Source organism: Podarcis gaigeae, assembly GCF_964106915.1.
Source record: "Podarcis gaigeae genome assembly, chromosome: 8".
Lineage (NCBI taxonomy): Eukaryota > Metazoa > Chordata > Lepidosauria > Squamata > Lacertidae > Podarcis > Podarcis gaigeae.
Genome location: NC_139684.1, coordinates 58,048,578 through 58,064,485, shown reverse-complemented (window position 1 = coordinate 58,064,485; position 15,908 = coordinate 58,048,578).

Genomic DNA, 15,908 nt, shown 5'->3' with positions numbered 1-15,908 from the left:
GCCCCCATCCTATAAAAGGAAAAGTAAAGGACCCCTGACAGTTAAGTCCAGTCGTGGCCGACTCTGGGGTTGCGGCACTCATCTCACTTTATTGGCCGAGGGAGCTTCCGGGTCATGTGGCCAGCATGACTAAGCTGCTTCTGGCGAAACCAGAGCAGCGCACGGAAACACCATTTACCTTTCTGCCGGAGCGGTACCTATTTATCTACTTGCACTTTGATGTGCTTTTGAACTTCTAGGTTGGCAGGAGCTGGGACCGAGCAGTGGGAGCTCACCCCGTCGCAGGGATTCGAACCACTGACCTTCCGATGGGCAAGCCCTAGACTCAGTGGTTTAGACCACAGCGCCACCCACGTCCCCTATGCCCCTACCCTATAAAAAGCATTATTCAGGGCAGCAGTTTACACGACCCACTAAGGAAGATAATCATTCAATAAAATTCAAAACAGCAACAGTTAATTGCACATTTATTCAAAACCCAATTAAATCTATTTGGTTTAATTAATTCAACAAAAGCAATGAACTTGATCCAGTGATACCAGCTTTTCAAATTCTTATAGTCTTTCCCACCTCCAGCACCCCCCTGCCGCCCCTTTGCCTCTTACTGCCCCGCAGGGAATCCCCCACCCAGGGGGCAGTACTGCCTACTTTAGAAATCACTTCTTTCAAAGGTTTAGGCCATGGGTAGGCAAACTAAGGCCTGGGGGCCAGATCCGGCCCAATCACCTTCTCAATCCGGCCCGCGGACGGTCCAGGAATCAGCGTGTTTTTAAATGAGTAGAATGTGTCCTTTTATTTAAGATGCATTACTGGGTTATTTGTTGGGCATAGGAATTCATTCATTCCCCCCCCCCCCCAGGTCTGAAGGACAGTGGACTGGCCCCTTGCTGAAAAAGTTTGCTGTCCCCTGGTTTAGGCCTTCCTGTGGCTGCTGGAGAAATGGTTAATGGGGTTGAGTAAGGAGAACTGCCCCCTTGGGAGCAGGCTTTGTTTCAAGGAGGCTTCCCCCTGGAGACTGGGAGGAAGGGAGGGAGTTATAGGTCTGTGGGGATGCAGGGAGCCCTTTGCTTTGCAGAGCAGTGCTGTCTCAAGGCTGGCACAGTGGCCTGGTGAGGGTAGTTTAGGCAAGCAGCTGTGCCGCAGCAGGACAAAGCTGTGTGAAATGGGAAGCCTGTTTGTGCCCAGACCAAAGACCAGAGATGACTCTGTGCCCAGGCCAGGCCTGGCCCAGAGAGGGGGCAGATTAAAGGTGCCCTGAAGAGAGAAGTGCCATGAACTGTGCAAATGTCCCCGTTGTGAGTTAACGGGACCATTTGAGCTCCCTGCCTTAGGCACCCAAAAGTCTTGGAGTAGAGGAAGCTTCCTTTCACCTGTGGCCCACCTAGTCTCACATTTTCTGCTGTGACTGACAGGCAGGGAATTTCTCCCAGCCCTTTCTGGAGATGCCACTAGGGATAGACGCTGCATGGAGAATCAGTAGGTTTTCCTACTGAGCTCACAAAGGTAATATCCTTCCCCGCCCCTTACAGAAGAAGAAACAGCAAGGATCAAAAAGCCCTCTTGCATTTACTCCCATGGGCACAATCACCAGTTGTACTTTCTCAGGTTTGGGGCTGTTATTACTTGGAGTCCGTGTGTGTGTGTGTGTGTGTGTGTGTAAGAGAGAGAGGGAGAGTAGCGAGGGGGTGGGGACTAGGAAGGCCACTTAGCTCCATCTGCCTACAGCTAATCCACAGACAAATGCCAGCCTCCCATCTGGCCGCCCTGTGCGCCCCCCCCTTCTTTCCTCCAGCCACTTTAGCTAAATGGCTTGGGCCAAAGATAAGGTCATTAATTACAGTGGGATTAAAAGGCAGCGCAAGCCCACCATCACTGTCCCTCCCCTCTGTCTGTATCTTTTATGCAAACCCTGTTTTACACATGCACTGACCCCCCCAGCCATCCTCCCCGCATCCTCCCTTGTTGCAAATTGGGGGGGGGGCTGGGTTTCAGTCTGAAAGTTCAACTGCACAACCTGCCTTGAATTTTAAAAAAAATGTGGCATAAAAGGAAGCAGAATGCCTCTGGGTGTGTGCAGAGTGGCCGTCCCTAAGTAGCCACTTTTAGCATGCGGAAGAAGGGAATTAAAGAGAGATGGGGGTCTCTGGCTAGCAGCAGCTGTGACTTCAAGGTAGCTTGAAGGCCTAGTGGCATTAAAATGAATGGGGCCGGGGGGTTGGCTTTGTCTATTTGTGTCTATTTTGTGACACCTATGCCTTGCTTTTCCTAAAAAAAAAAAAGTGCACTCAAAGCAGCATACAGAAGCATGTCTAAAAGGTGTGGGTTGTTTGCTAAGTTGAAAGAGGCAAAAGGTACCTGAGACAGGTCCCCAGATTAAATCTCAGGATGGTGTATAGGTGGTTGGACTGAACATTTGGGTAAGCAGAACAAAAAGTTCTGAAACTGTGGAAGGAGAGGTGGATAGTGGTTGTGAGAAGGAGGCCAGTGAAGTGGTCTAGGATAGATCTGCCACCCCAAGTCCCCAACCTGGTATTTGGGGACTACTTTTCTCCATCACTGCATTACTGTCCCACCTTTTCTCCAAGGAGCTCCAAGTGGCACCCACTGTTCTCTCCTCCTCCTTTTTTACCTCTCACAAACATGTGAGGTAGATTAGGCAGAGACTGATGGTCTTCAAACCCTGGCTTCACTGGTCTGGAGTGTTAGTAGTCCAAAACATCTCGAGGGCACCAGCTTGGGGAAGGCAGGTCTATAGGAACCTCTCAGGGATATGGGACAGGGGTTGACACTAGAATAGGAACACTTTGATTTTTTTTACTCATTTACAGAAATTTGGCACAATTCAGAATGACATCTCGGAAATGTTTTTAAGTGGAGAGCGACTTTTAAATTTTGCTGATTCTGCGTGCTTAGTATTAACTTCCAATGGCAGGAGTTGCCCCTGCAAACAGGTTGCAAAGTTTTGCAGCTGTGCAGCGATGGCTCACATGCTATCTAGTGCTCCTTCTCTCTCCCCCCCCCCACAGCTGTTCTCCCCAAAGGTTGCACTCCAGAGTGCAAAGCAAACAGAGGCCCCTCCAGGAAGCATAAAGAGCAATTGTGTGCATTGTCTCAAGCCAGAAGTTTGAAAACAAAACATTCCAGCTGGCTGACTGTAGAGCAGCTTTCTACAACCTAGTGCCCTAGCTGTTTTGGACTACAACTCCCATCAGCTCTGGGGAGGGGGGTCAGGTGGGTGGGAGGAATATCAGGAATATCAGCACAAAGGAGCTATTGCAGGGGGAGGGGCTGAGTTGCTTATCAAGGAAGCTGCTGGTTTGAATCTGACTTCTGCGATTAACTCACAAGGTGGCCTGATGCCAACATCTCTCATTTCCTCCTTTCTCCCAGCCTACCTTTCAGGGTTGCTGTAAGGATTTTAAGCAGGTAAAGGATATCCAAGAATGGGAATTCAAAAGCATTATAGCCCTGCCTGGAGATGCCACTCAGGATTGAACATGGGACTTTCTGCATGCGAAACAGATGCTTTCCTCTGAGCCACAACCCTTCCCTGTGTGCATGTATGGAGAATGTCCTGCCCTCCCCGGCTGCTGGCTCCAGGCCCAGCTCAACAGTTGGAGAAACCACCTGCAACAAAGAGTTCTCTCTCCCTTCTCCCTCCGCTCATGCTGGCCCACACCTGCCACGCTTTCCCGCCGTCTTCAATTTCCTATGGCTTTCCCTACCATTTGACGAAAGCTTCCCCCTTGCAGCCGTCACTCCCTCCCCCTGCCTGCCCTAACCCCCTCCACCAGTGGGGCAGGTCCAGTTTCCAATTGTTGCCAACTGACCTTCTGTCTGCTCCCAACAGCCCAAGGGTCTCCTGGGGTGCTAGTGAAGGACCTCATGATCTGAGGCCACCATGATCTGAGGCCGTTCTTGGGCTCTGGGTTGTTGCTTGGGCAAATGGGGCACTGCCCCGCCTAGTCCAACCTGCCCTTAGCCAGCCCCTACCTGCCTGCTTTTTGCCTTGCAACCTGAACTCAGTGGGGTGGAGGGAAAGTTGGGATAAGTTGGCTCTGCCTGTCATTGGCTCTGGTGCAACCTACTGTTGGGCTCCCTGCTTTCTGCCCTACCAGGTCCCAACAGGCACAAGCCACCATTGCCTTGCAGTCCTGCCCTCTGCAGCTGGAAACTTTCAGGTGGGTCTGCTTGGAATCTGCAGTTTGGTCTGAGTTGAGGGAAAGGCAGTCTGCAGAGGCCCAGGGTCATCCTTTTCCTTATTAGCTATACACATTGTCCTGGAGGGAAGGGGGGAGTGCAAGTGGGTCTGTCTTTTGAGGAGGATTGGATGGTTTTGTAGTCCCAGTTCTCTAACACCAAGTTCACAGGTTAAACCTAAGCACTCAGGGTAGGCTCTGGAGCCAAAACCTGGCGAGATCGGGCTCAAATGCTTTAGAAAAATAAATATTGATGTTCTTGTCCTCCTGGGATGTTTTAAGACAGAGACTTATAAGTAAAAATAGGTTCTGGGGCTAAGCCCAAACTCTGGTTCAGACTTGCATAAAGATGCCCCCAGAGATGTTGGTGGCTTTGGTTTGGGGCCGTTCCAAGGCGAGGTGCTTGTTGTGTCAAACCAACGGCAAAGTTTCAAGAGAGCAGCTCCCTGGCGGGAAAGCCTTGGAGGTTTGGCGGCAAAACTCACCCACTGTATTTGTTTTGCATGCATGATAAATGCAACCTCTCGGAATTTGGACTTTTGCCCTTCTTTGAAGCGGAGCGAGAGAGTGGCGGTTAGGAGAACAAGCCACCTGAGACCAGGAAGCAGCGCTTTGGGCTGGCTGCCTGGAAAAGTTTGCCGTTGTACACAGTGGAGTGTGTGCACTTTAAGGGAGTATCTTGCTTAGCTTCTCAGGGGAGAGGTGCTCAGGGCTCTGGGATCCCTGGAAACCAAGGCCTTGTTCCCTGGAAACCCTTCTCCCACATCCTGCTCATGTCCGGGAAGATGTCTGCGAGTGCCACTGATAAGCTTAGATCAGGGATTTACCAAATACGTACTGTGGTACCCGAGAGAAGCTCAGTTATGGCAGGCAAACCTTTTGGAGAGTCCGCTCTCATCCCCTGCACTGCACAACCACAAGGGGGGCCTTGGGTGGGTGTAATCTATCAGTTGGCTCAAGGCAGCAGCAAGGAGCTGAGCATGACTCAAATGCATACTATGGGTGGCCATGTCCCAGAATCCTTTGCAATGGGCAGAGGCCCCTCAGCAAAGAAATTGTCGTGGAATGGTAGAAAATGTGGGAAAAATGAACATTCCTCATTGGGTGGTCCTTGAACTTTCATATGGTCCAACACAGTGGTGGGTCTTTCTCCTGGGCCTGTGTGATTGGAGAGGGGGCAGGGCACATTTTCACTTGTTTCTAGATCTGCCTACAATATGAACGAACAGTTGCAGTGATTAGAATGCAATATTTTACTTTGGAGATCCATCCCACATTTTTAGTGTAGGATGTTGTTGGTGGTGGTGATGGTGGTATACCGGCCTTCATCCAAAGATCTCAGGGCAGTTTGGGAGTCCAAAACAGCTAGAGGGCACCAGGTTGTGGAAAGCTGGGCTTGTTTGTAAAAGTGGTCTAAGGGCCTTTTCACACATGACATGAAACCCAGGTTTGCACCAAGAATATATGGGTACAATACACATGTTTGTGCAGGCCTAGAGCACAGCTCCAGTTTGGGCAAGAGAGTGCCACAGTCGAGGCAATTAACCAGCTGTTTGTGGTACCCAAGTGCCCCCTACCTGCCAAGGGAGGCAAGACAGGAGTCGGGCTGATTGAGCAAAACAGCGCTTGTAGCCATAAGCCACAAACCAGCATGCCAGCTGGTGCCCATTGGGACTGATAGAACGGAAGGCAGGGATCCCAACAGGTGGCGCCAGAGCCAATAACAAGTAGAGCCAACTCATGCCGGTTTTGTCCCCATCCTCCTCCCAGCCATGTTCTACAAGGGCAGCACTGAGATGAAGGAGAAGGAGGAAACTGCCAGGCAGGACCACCCCCTGGACATAGGCGCCGACTCCATGGGGCCTGAGGGGGCCCGAGCCCCCTCAAAAATTCGTTTGGGGGGGCAGAGCCCCCCCAATAATTTAAAAAAATTATTACCGTAAATTTCGCTCTATAACACACAGATTTTTTCTCCTAAAAAGTAAGGGAAAATGTCTGTGCGTGTTATTGAGCGAATGTGTGGTCCCTGGAGCTGACTCGCCGGAGCGCAGGGGCAAAAATAGGCAAAAATCAGGCAAAAATAAGATCGGGCGGTCGGGCGGAGGGAAGTCGGAAGCTGCTGCTTTCCTGCATTCTGCCTCAGGGTCTTACTGCCCACCCGCTTCTGTTGCTGCGTTTGCTCAAACTCAACAAAGAGCAGGGAATCCCCTGCCCTCCTGGCAAGCAGAGAGTTAAGGAAAGGATCGAGTCCTTCCTTCTAATTCTTTCCTAGTCACACTGCGTGCAGGCTCCAGCCCACCACCTCCTCCTCTCCGTGCTCTAGGGACTCGCAGGTGGGAGAGAGAGAGAGAGGGCTGGCTTGGGGGGGGGGACTTTTGCCTTCCTTTCCTCCCCCCCACCCCGTTAAACTCCTCCCCTGCATTCTTAGCCAGCTGCTTCTCCGCACACCCCTCTTGTGCTTCTTGTCCCTTCTGTGTTTTTCCTTCCCTCCCCATTTAAAACATGGTGACAAAGCACGGATCCACATGGATCCTCAGGATTTTTGCATTGGGTCACCCCAAATTCACCATCAGATCACATTACATGTCCATGGCTACAGTCTGTACCAAAAAAATCACGCACCCACTGTTGCCTGGGGCTGCAATGGTGCAAAAACGTGGTTACAAAGCATGGATCCACAGGATCTTTGCACTGGGTCACCCCAAATTCACCATCAGATAACATAGCATGTCCATGGCTACATCTTGCACCAAAAAAATCACGCACCCACTGTTGCCTAGGGTCACAGTGGTGCAAAAACGTGGTTACAAAGCATGGATCCACATGGATCCTCGGGATTTTTGCATTGAGCTACTCCAAACTCACTGTCAGATATTAAAAATCTTTATAAAATAGAGAATTAAATACATACAGAATGTTAAATTTTCAGTTTTGAAATATTAGTACTAGTTTAGTACTGTATTTCTATATTACTATAGTAGTGTATTAGTTATTTTCAAATACTTAAATATTTTTAGGGTGTAAGACCCAATTAAAGCCCGTTATTTACATACAGTATTACAGTATTTACATACAGTATTAGGCATACTGTATTAACTTTATTAACTGTATTAAAGCATTAACTTTGAGATATTATTTTTATTTAATGAACCCTCAGCCTTATTCAAAGTAAGCTTAAATTAGCTATTTCACTTATTAATCAAAGTGCTGTTACTGTGCGATAGCAATATTTTATGTTTTATTCTTTTAATGATAGTTTAGGATTTATTTAAATATCTGTCAGGGGTTCAGAAGGAGAGACACAGGAGGGGGAGCAAATGGAGAGTGAGGAGGAGGAGTACGAGGGGGGCGCAGGCAGTGACAGTGGCCAGAGTTATTCCACAAGCCTCTCTAGCGAATCGGAGGACTCACAGAAGGGAGCGCCGGTGGCCAGAGCAAGGGAGATTCCAAGGGAGAAACCTCAAGAGGGAGGGGCCAGCGGGGAGTCTCTGAACAGCAGCTGGAGATCAGGGCCAGCGTCTCCACCAGAGCGCAGTGGGGAGGGGGAGTCCCAGGAGTCGGGACCAGTGTCCTCACCACCAGAGGGAGGAGAGGAGTCAGGTTTGGCAACACCCACATCAGGAAGCGGGGAAACGGTCAGAAGGAAAGTCACCGGCTGGGCGCGCGCGCCAAGTTCAAATGTACAGGAGCGCGGCACAGCGGGGAGCCCGGGAAGGGAGCCAGGTCCTAAAGCCCGCCGGAGGGAGGGGCAAGACTCAGGAGGCTCCGCGTCAGAGGAGTCCAGGAAGGAGGGAACCCCAGAGGGCAGAAGGACCCAACGCAGGAAAGAGCAGCGCAAGAGGTGGAGCCGGGCTAGAATCTTAAACTGGTGTGGGTGGAGCAGTGAGTCAGAGGGGACTTAGCCGGTCTAGCGTTAAGACGTGGGCCTGCGCGCCCAGAGCTTGGAAATGGAAACTAAACTTCAATAAAGACTTTTGTATATAATATCCACTGGGCGTTGGTCCTCTGTGAGCTGGGACCTAGCGGCAGTCCTGACAGTAAGTCCCCTCTCCATTTTCACCAATTTTGCAACCTCGTGGAGTGCGGGAAAGCAGCGAGGGGTGAAGATTGGTGCTTCGCGAGCTCACGAAAAACAGGGAAATGACTACCGAAGAGAGGATAGCGAGTTTGCAAAACGCAGTGACGCAGTTGACTGCAGAAATTGCGGCTTCCAGAAAGAAAGAACAGGAAGCAGCTGCTGCCTGCCAGGATCTGCGAACCAGGTTAGAAGTGCTAAGTACACAGAGGCTACCAGCCACCAGACCAGAAGGGATTGGGCTGGGAAACAGAGGAGGGAGCCTGGTATCTCACTTCAATGGGGACCTGCAGGAGTATCCTAACTTCAGAGCAGATGTGATTTATACATTGCAGCTGCTTGACAAAGACTTTAAAAATGAGGGAGAGAAAGTGGGATTTATTATTTCGCATTTGCGGGGGGAGGCAAAATCGTGGCTGCACAATCTATGGAGAGACAAGGATCCAGCCCTCCAAAATGCGGCTGCCTTCATTAAAGTGATGGATGCGTGTTTTTTATCTGAGATTGATGTGGATATCGCTAGGAGGGAGATTCACGGACTAAGACAAGGTAAAGCCACTGTGAGGCAATATCATTCACGTTTTTTCGGATTGGTGAATGTACTAGCCTGGGGGAAAGAATCGCCTGCCGTCAGAGACCTGTTCTGGGAGGGGTTGAGCGGAGCTGTGAAAGATGAGATCGCAAGGGGGGGAAGACCCCAAACCACCAAGGAAGTGGTGGAACGGGCACTCTCCATTGGGGTTCGGTTGGAAGGACGCCCTTGGGACAGGGAGGAAGGGCATTTGGGACGCACGCCAGCGAGAGGACTGCCTCCCTTCCCCAAGGAGGCGGCGCGCGCTCGATCCATGCCTCCGCTGGGAGGGGGAGAGGAGCCGATGGAGATAGGTGGTGCTAAGGCTCACTCCACAGTCGGAGCCCTAACTCCGGGAGCAGTCAAGATGAAGCCTCCTAGAGGAACCAGGAAGTGCTACATCTGCGACAGTGCTCAGCATATGGCAAAAGAGTGTCCCCAGCGGTTTCACAAGCATACTGCAGCCGCAGCGACAGTAACAAACGCAATTCAGCAGAGGGAGTCGCAGCAGGAAAACTCCACTGTCTGGCTGGAGATGGCGTCTCTGGGGACCAGCCAGACAAGTCAGTGAAGCAATCCCCAGGGATCTTACAGCCCACCGACCCCCTCCCACCCAAACCAGTAGTGCAGCTCACCGCATCCCTTCAGCTCCCCAATGGGCTACTTGTGGAAATTCCCATCACCGTCGACTCGGGGAGCAATGCAGATTTTATAGACATGCAGTTCCTCCAGCAACATGGCATAGCCCTTCTGCCAGCGGCGGTACCTCTGAAAGTCGTCACAGTGAACGGCAGGGAGCTACTGGGAGGGCAAGTGCTACAGCAGACGCCGCCAATGGTGATGCGCATTGGAAACCACCGTGAGGTCATCAGCTTCAACGTCACCCGCTTGTCAGACACGCCCATAGTGTTGGGAATGAGTTGGCTGGATAGGCACAGCCCGGCATTAGCTTGGTACCAGCGGCAACTGACCTTCGGCTCCTCTTACTGCGCAGAACACTGCATCCTGGCGGACTTGGAAGATGAGGGGCACGAGGATGGACCACAGCTGAACTTGGGCATGTTGCAAGCGGTGCCTAACAAATACAAGGAGTTTTTGGAGGTCTTCTGCGAGAAAGAGGCGGATAAGCTGCCACCCCACAGACCCTACGACTGCAAGATCGACCTCCTGCCCGGGGCGACGCTCCCGACGGGGAAACTGTACTCCATGTCTGAGGATGAATTGCAAGAGCTCAGGGAGTTCATAGATCACAACCTGAAGCGGGGATTCATCCGGGAGTCCAAGGCGGCAGGAGGCAGTCCCGTGTTCTTTGTAAAGAAGCGGGACACGCCCCAAAAGAGGCTGGTCGTTGATTTCCGCTTCTTGAACCTCAAGACCAAGCCCTCAGCATTCCCTATGCCCAAGATCGATGACCTGCTGGCGACGGTGAGGAAGGGTCGCATCTTTACCAAGTTGGATCTGCGCGGAGCGTACAATCTCATTCGCGTACGGGAAGGCGACGAGTGGAAAACAACCATGTTTACGCCGCTGGGCACTTATGAATACAGAGTTATGCCTTTTGGATTAAAAAATGGTTCCCACTGCTTTCAAGCCTTCATGCATCATGTCTTGGCGGGTCTCCTCTACAAGAAGTGCGTCTGCTTCCTGGATGACATCCTAATCTTCTCGGAATCGCCGGAGGCTCACGAGAGAGATGTTAGGGAAGTTCTGCAGAGGCTGCGGGAGCACAGGCTGTACGCCAAGCTGGAGAAGTGCCAGTTCGACAAGACGGAGGTGGATTTCTTGGGCTACAAACTGTCCGACAAGGGACTGGCTATGGACGGTGCCAAGGTACGTGCAGTACTGGATTGGAAGAGCCCACGCAATAGGAAGGAAGTACAGAGGTTTGTCGGTTTTGCCAACTTTTATCGCAAGTTCATCAAGGGTTTCGCCATGCAGACAGCGGCCATCACCGACACCCTCAGTGCCAAGAAGAAGAGGTTCATCTGGACGGAGCAGGCAGAGCAGTCCTTTCAGAAGCTCAAGCAGCTCTTCGCTTCCGAAGAGAACCTACTGCACGTAAATCCCAGCAGGCCCATGAGAGTGGAGACGGACGCCTCAGACAGGGCCGTGGGAGCCGTTCTGTTGCAGCAAGACCACCAGGGGGACTGGAGGCCGTGCGCTTTCTACTCCAGAAAACTCAGCAAAGCGGAGCAGAACTACACCATTTGGGACAGGGAGTTGCTGGCCATACATGCAGCCTTCAAGGCGTGGCGGCACTTCCTCGTCGGAGCCAAGCACACGGTGCAGGTCCGCACAGACCATAAGAACTTGGAGTACTGGCGCACGGCGAGGTTCCTGAACCAGCGACACATCCGCTGGGCGGAGTTCTTTGCAGATTTCGACTTCAGAATTGAGTACATCCCAGGAAACAGCAACGTCTTGGCGGACGCGCTGTCCAGAAAACCGCAGTATCTGGAGGCAGAGGCACCGGCGGCGGCCAAGCACATTTTCACACCACAGGCGTGGGCATGCGCGTCAGCCACGGTGGACCTGGACGCGGTGCGCCGCGCGCTGCAAACGGACTCGTTCGCCCGAGCCAAGATGGAGGAGGTGTGCAGTGGCAAGGCGAGGGGCGACGAATTCCAAGTGCGAGACGGCCTGCTCCTACGCAAGGGAGTCCTCTACGTACCAGGAGACAGCCTCCGCGCGAAGGTCCTGCAACAGCTGCACGATGCGCCCAGCGCGGGGCACTTCGGCAAGGAGAAGACGGTGGACTTAGTAGCCAGAGACTTTTGGTGGCCTAAGATGCGGGGGGATGTCGCGGACTATGTCAATAGGTGCGACACCTGCCAAAGGGCTAAGCCTGTGCACCAGCCGCCGGCGGGCCTGTTGGAACCGCTACAGACACCGTTCGTACCGTGGGAGAGGGTAGCCCTGGACTTTGTCACAGATCTACCCAGCTCAAGGGGCAAGACGGCAGTGCTCGTGGTAGTGGACCTGTTCACCAAGATGGCCCACTTCATTCCGTGCGCTAAGGTGGCCACGGCCGAGCAGACCGCTAAGATGTTCATAGACCACGTGTTCAAGGTGCACGGCCTACCACGGTCTATTTTGTCCGACCGGGGGCGCCAGTTCATCTCCAACTTCTGGCAAAAGCTGATGGGATTCCTGAACGTCAAGGTCAGCCTGGCGTCGGCGAGACACCCGCAAACTAACGGGCAGGCGGAAAGGGTCAACGCCATCATGCAGCAGTACCTGAGATGCTACGCGAACCAGCAGCCATCGACCTGGGTGGACTATCTACCGTTGGCCGAGTTTGCCTACAACAACACGAAGCACGGGTCCACGGGGGTGACCCCATTTTTTGCCAACTACGGGAGGCATCCCAGAACCTTCCCGGGTCTGGACACAGTGCGGGAGGGGGAGCCACAGGGAGCAGAGGAAGTGGCAGCGGAGTTGCAGGAGATCCACGAGCAGCTCAGGAGGCAGTTAGAGTTGGCAAAACAGGCTTACAAAGTGCAGGCAGATCGACACAGGAGGGTTGGGGAGGACATCCAGGTGGGAGACTGGGTCTGGTTGGCAGCACAAGCAGTTCCAGCCAGATCGTTAGCCAAGAAGAAACTAGGGCACAAGCAGCTAGGGCCTTACCAAGTAGAGGCGCTGATCAACCCAGTGGCCTTCCGGTTGACACTCCCGGAGGGTTCCAGAATGCACCCGGTCTTTCATAGATCAGTGCTCACGCCCTACAGAGAGCCCCACAGGTTTCAAGCACCGGGGAAGGCGCCAGACCCGCTCAGAGAAGCGCCCAAGAAAGGGGGGTCGCCGAAAGGGGAGCCACTTAATGAAGCCACTGAGATTTTAGACTCAAGGTGGGGGGAGGACGGGATTGAATATCTTCTCGCCACGGAGGACACCCCGGCCAGCGCCAACAGGTGGGTGCCGGATTACGCAGTGGAAGAGCAGTTGCTCAAGGAAGAATTCCACACACTTTTCCCGCACAAGCCTATGCCGGCGGGCTTTTTCGAGGATTGTTTGTTCACACCCACACTCTCGGCCAGCACTTTCCGGGGTTTCTCGTCAGCTGAGGACTCGGCTCCGGGAGGCAGCTCTCCGGAGGGCTCACTTTCAGGTTTTGGCACGGGGGGATCTTATTGGTGGGAGGACCAACCCGAAGTGGGCTGGCCCAGAGACATGCCGAAGGGGCCCTGGGAGGTGGACCCCCATCACACAACAGGGGGAGGAGGGCTCTTGGGTGATTTGGGGTCGAGCGCAGATTTCGAGCACACCGCGCAGGAGATGGAAGCGGAGGAGGTCGTCGTCGACGAGCCCATGGGGGACTTCCCGGACTTATCTCGATGGTTGCAAGCCTCAGGGGACGAGCTGTATCCTGGACTCACCCCTACAACAATGGAGCACCCGGAACCCGCACCGGAAGAGGGGGAGGGGGGAAGGGGGGGCTTCGAGGGGGGGATGGATGTCAGGGGTTCAGAAGGAGAGACACAGGAGGGGGAGCAAATGGAGAGTGAGGAGGAGGAGTACGAGGGGGGCGCAGGCAGTGACAGTGGCCAGAGTTATTCCACAAGCCTCTCTAGCGAATCGGAGGACTCACAGAAGGGAGCGCCGGTGGCCAGAGCAAGGGAGATTCCAAGGGAGAAACCTCAAGAGGGAGGGGCCAGCGGGGAGTCTCTGAACAGCAGCTGGAGATCAGGGCCAGCGTCTCCACCAGAGCGCAGTGGGGAGGGGGAGTCCCAGGAGTCGGGACCAGTGTCCTCACCACCAGAGGGAGGAGAGGAGTCAGGTTTGGCAACACCCACATCAGGAAGCGGGGAAACGGTCAGAAGGAAAGTCACCGGCTGGGCGCGCGCGCCAAGTTCAAATGTACAGGAGCGCGGCACAGCGGGGAGCCCGGGAAGGGAGCCAGGTCCTAAAGCCCGCCGGAGGGAGGGGCAAGACTCAGGAGGCTCCGCGTCAGAGGAGTCCAGGAAGGAGGGAACCCCAGAGGGCAGAAGGACCCAACGCAGGAAAGAGCAGCGCAAGAGGTGGAGCCGGGCTAGAATCTTAAACTGGTGTGGGTGGAGCAGTGAGTCAGAGGGGACTTAGCCGGTCTAGCGTTAAGACGTGGGCCTGCGCGCCCAGAGCTTGGAAATGGAAACTAAACTTCAATAAAGACTTTTGTATATAATATCCACTGGGCGTTGGTCCTCTGTGAGCTGGGACCTAGCGGCAGTCCTGACAATATCATTTCAGTCTTTTCAGAGCCATATATTCACTGCTCTGTAATAGTCTATAAGCATAATTGTTACTGTAAATTAAATTAGCTTTTTACGAAAATACCGTGTGTGTTTATGTTTTGTTTCTTTTTTCAAAGCCAAAAAGTGTTTCAGGCTTGTCGAGTTTCCCGGAGTGTGGAGTTATAGAGAGTCGAGTTTTCGGGGTTCTAATGTTGATCATATGACTCTAAAATACTTTTTAAAAACTTTAAAACTCACTAATTTTCATCTAAAATTTAGAAAACTTCCCGGGGCAGGACCCCGGTATGGCCCCCCCAATATTTTTTATAAGTCGGCGCCCCTGCCCCTGGACTAGTTGTAAGCAAGAAGGCAGGCAGGTATGGGCTGGCTGAAGGCAAGCTGAGGTTGGTGGGGCTGCCTCTACTACACCACAGTGTTGAGTTAACCACCACAACCTGATGGGTGTGAGGGTCCATCTTCTGACATATAGATGGCTCAAGCCACTGGGTTCTGCTGGCGGGGCCATTTTGACCATACCATGACCTATGGAGTCCTATCTGTGGGGGTGTGAAGGAGAGCCTTCTTCACTGTGGCACCTCTCATGCAAAAGGCTCTCCCTGTTGAGATCAGGCTGGCACCACCTGCAAGGTGTTTCCCCCATCTATTGGAGACATGCATACTTGTTCACCCAGGTGTTCCCTGACCCTTTGTATTGTTAATACCAGGCATTATGGCCATTATTGTTTATCAGCCATTGAGTTGCATTCTACTAAGTTTTACTCAGAGTAGTCCCATTCAAATGAATGGCCATGCATAACTTGGACCCGTTGATTTCACCGGGTCTGCTCTGAATAAAAGTTAGTTGACTGCAGCCCTTTGTTGCTTTGTTATTGTGTCAATTACTTTGGCATTTCTTTCTGTAAATGAAAAGCAGTATAGAAACTTTTCAATAAATAAATAAATAGATCTCAAGGCAGAGGAAGCGTCTTGCCCTTGTGCCCTGGATAACAATGGGATGTCAGTTAGTGGCTGTGGCTAATGGAGCCCAGTTGCTTTTGATTGGATTCAGTGTGATTGAGCTTTAGCCAGAAGAAAGCTTAGCATCAACCAGCATTACCAAAATATTGTCACTCTTTATTGACATAAATCAAGTGTCAGTGGAACAATGAGGCTGTGTGTTTTGTATCCAGAGGAAGCATTTGGAAATCCAGAGTTTCCCCTCCCTCAAGTTGTGGCTCTAGCTTAAAACAACAAATAAATTACTTTTTTATTCATAGTCCAGTAGTCTCATATAGCCTCCCCCAACCAGGTACCTTCCACATGCTTTGAACTACAACCCCTGTTGGTCCCAGACACCACAGCAAAACATCTGGAGAGCACAATCTTGTTATTGATCAGTGGGTGAAAAGGGGTCTTTAAAGCCATTCATAGGCCATGATGGGCATTGAAAGAGGTGAATGGCCTTGAGATGCTAAACCCACTAGTCAACAAAGGGACTGGTAGTGTTGTTTTGTTTTGTTTTTTAATCAAGAGTCAGAAATTAAGGAAATGTGGACCGTGCTCTGAAAGCTCTGAAGGATGATTTTCCTGATTTGTAATAGCAGATAGTGAAGATAATATTGAAACACGTCTACATTTTTAATCTTATTCAGGTGTGTGCGTATGCCTATACATTGCCCAGCTACTTGAGCTATTAAGGCTTGATTTAAGTACTGACAATATTTTGATTATGTATAATATATTGATGTGAACCCTTTTTTCTGTTGTGCTATTATTTTGGATAAAGGAAAGAATGTGGCTTTTGTGCTCAGATCTGTGGGTCAGATTACACAACCACTTTACATCTTGTC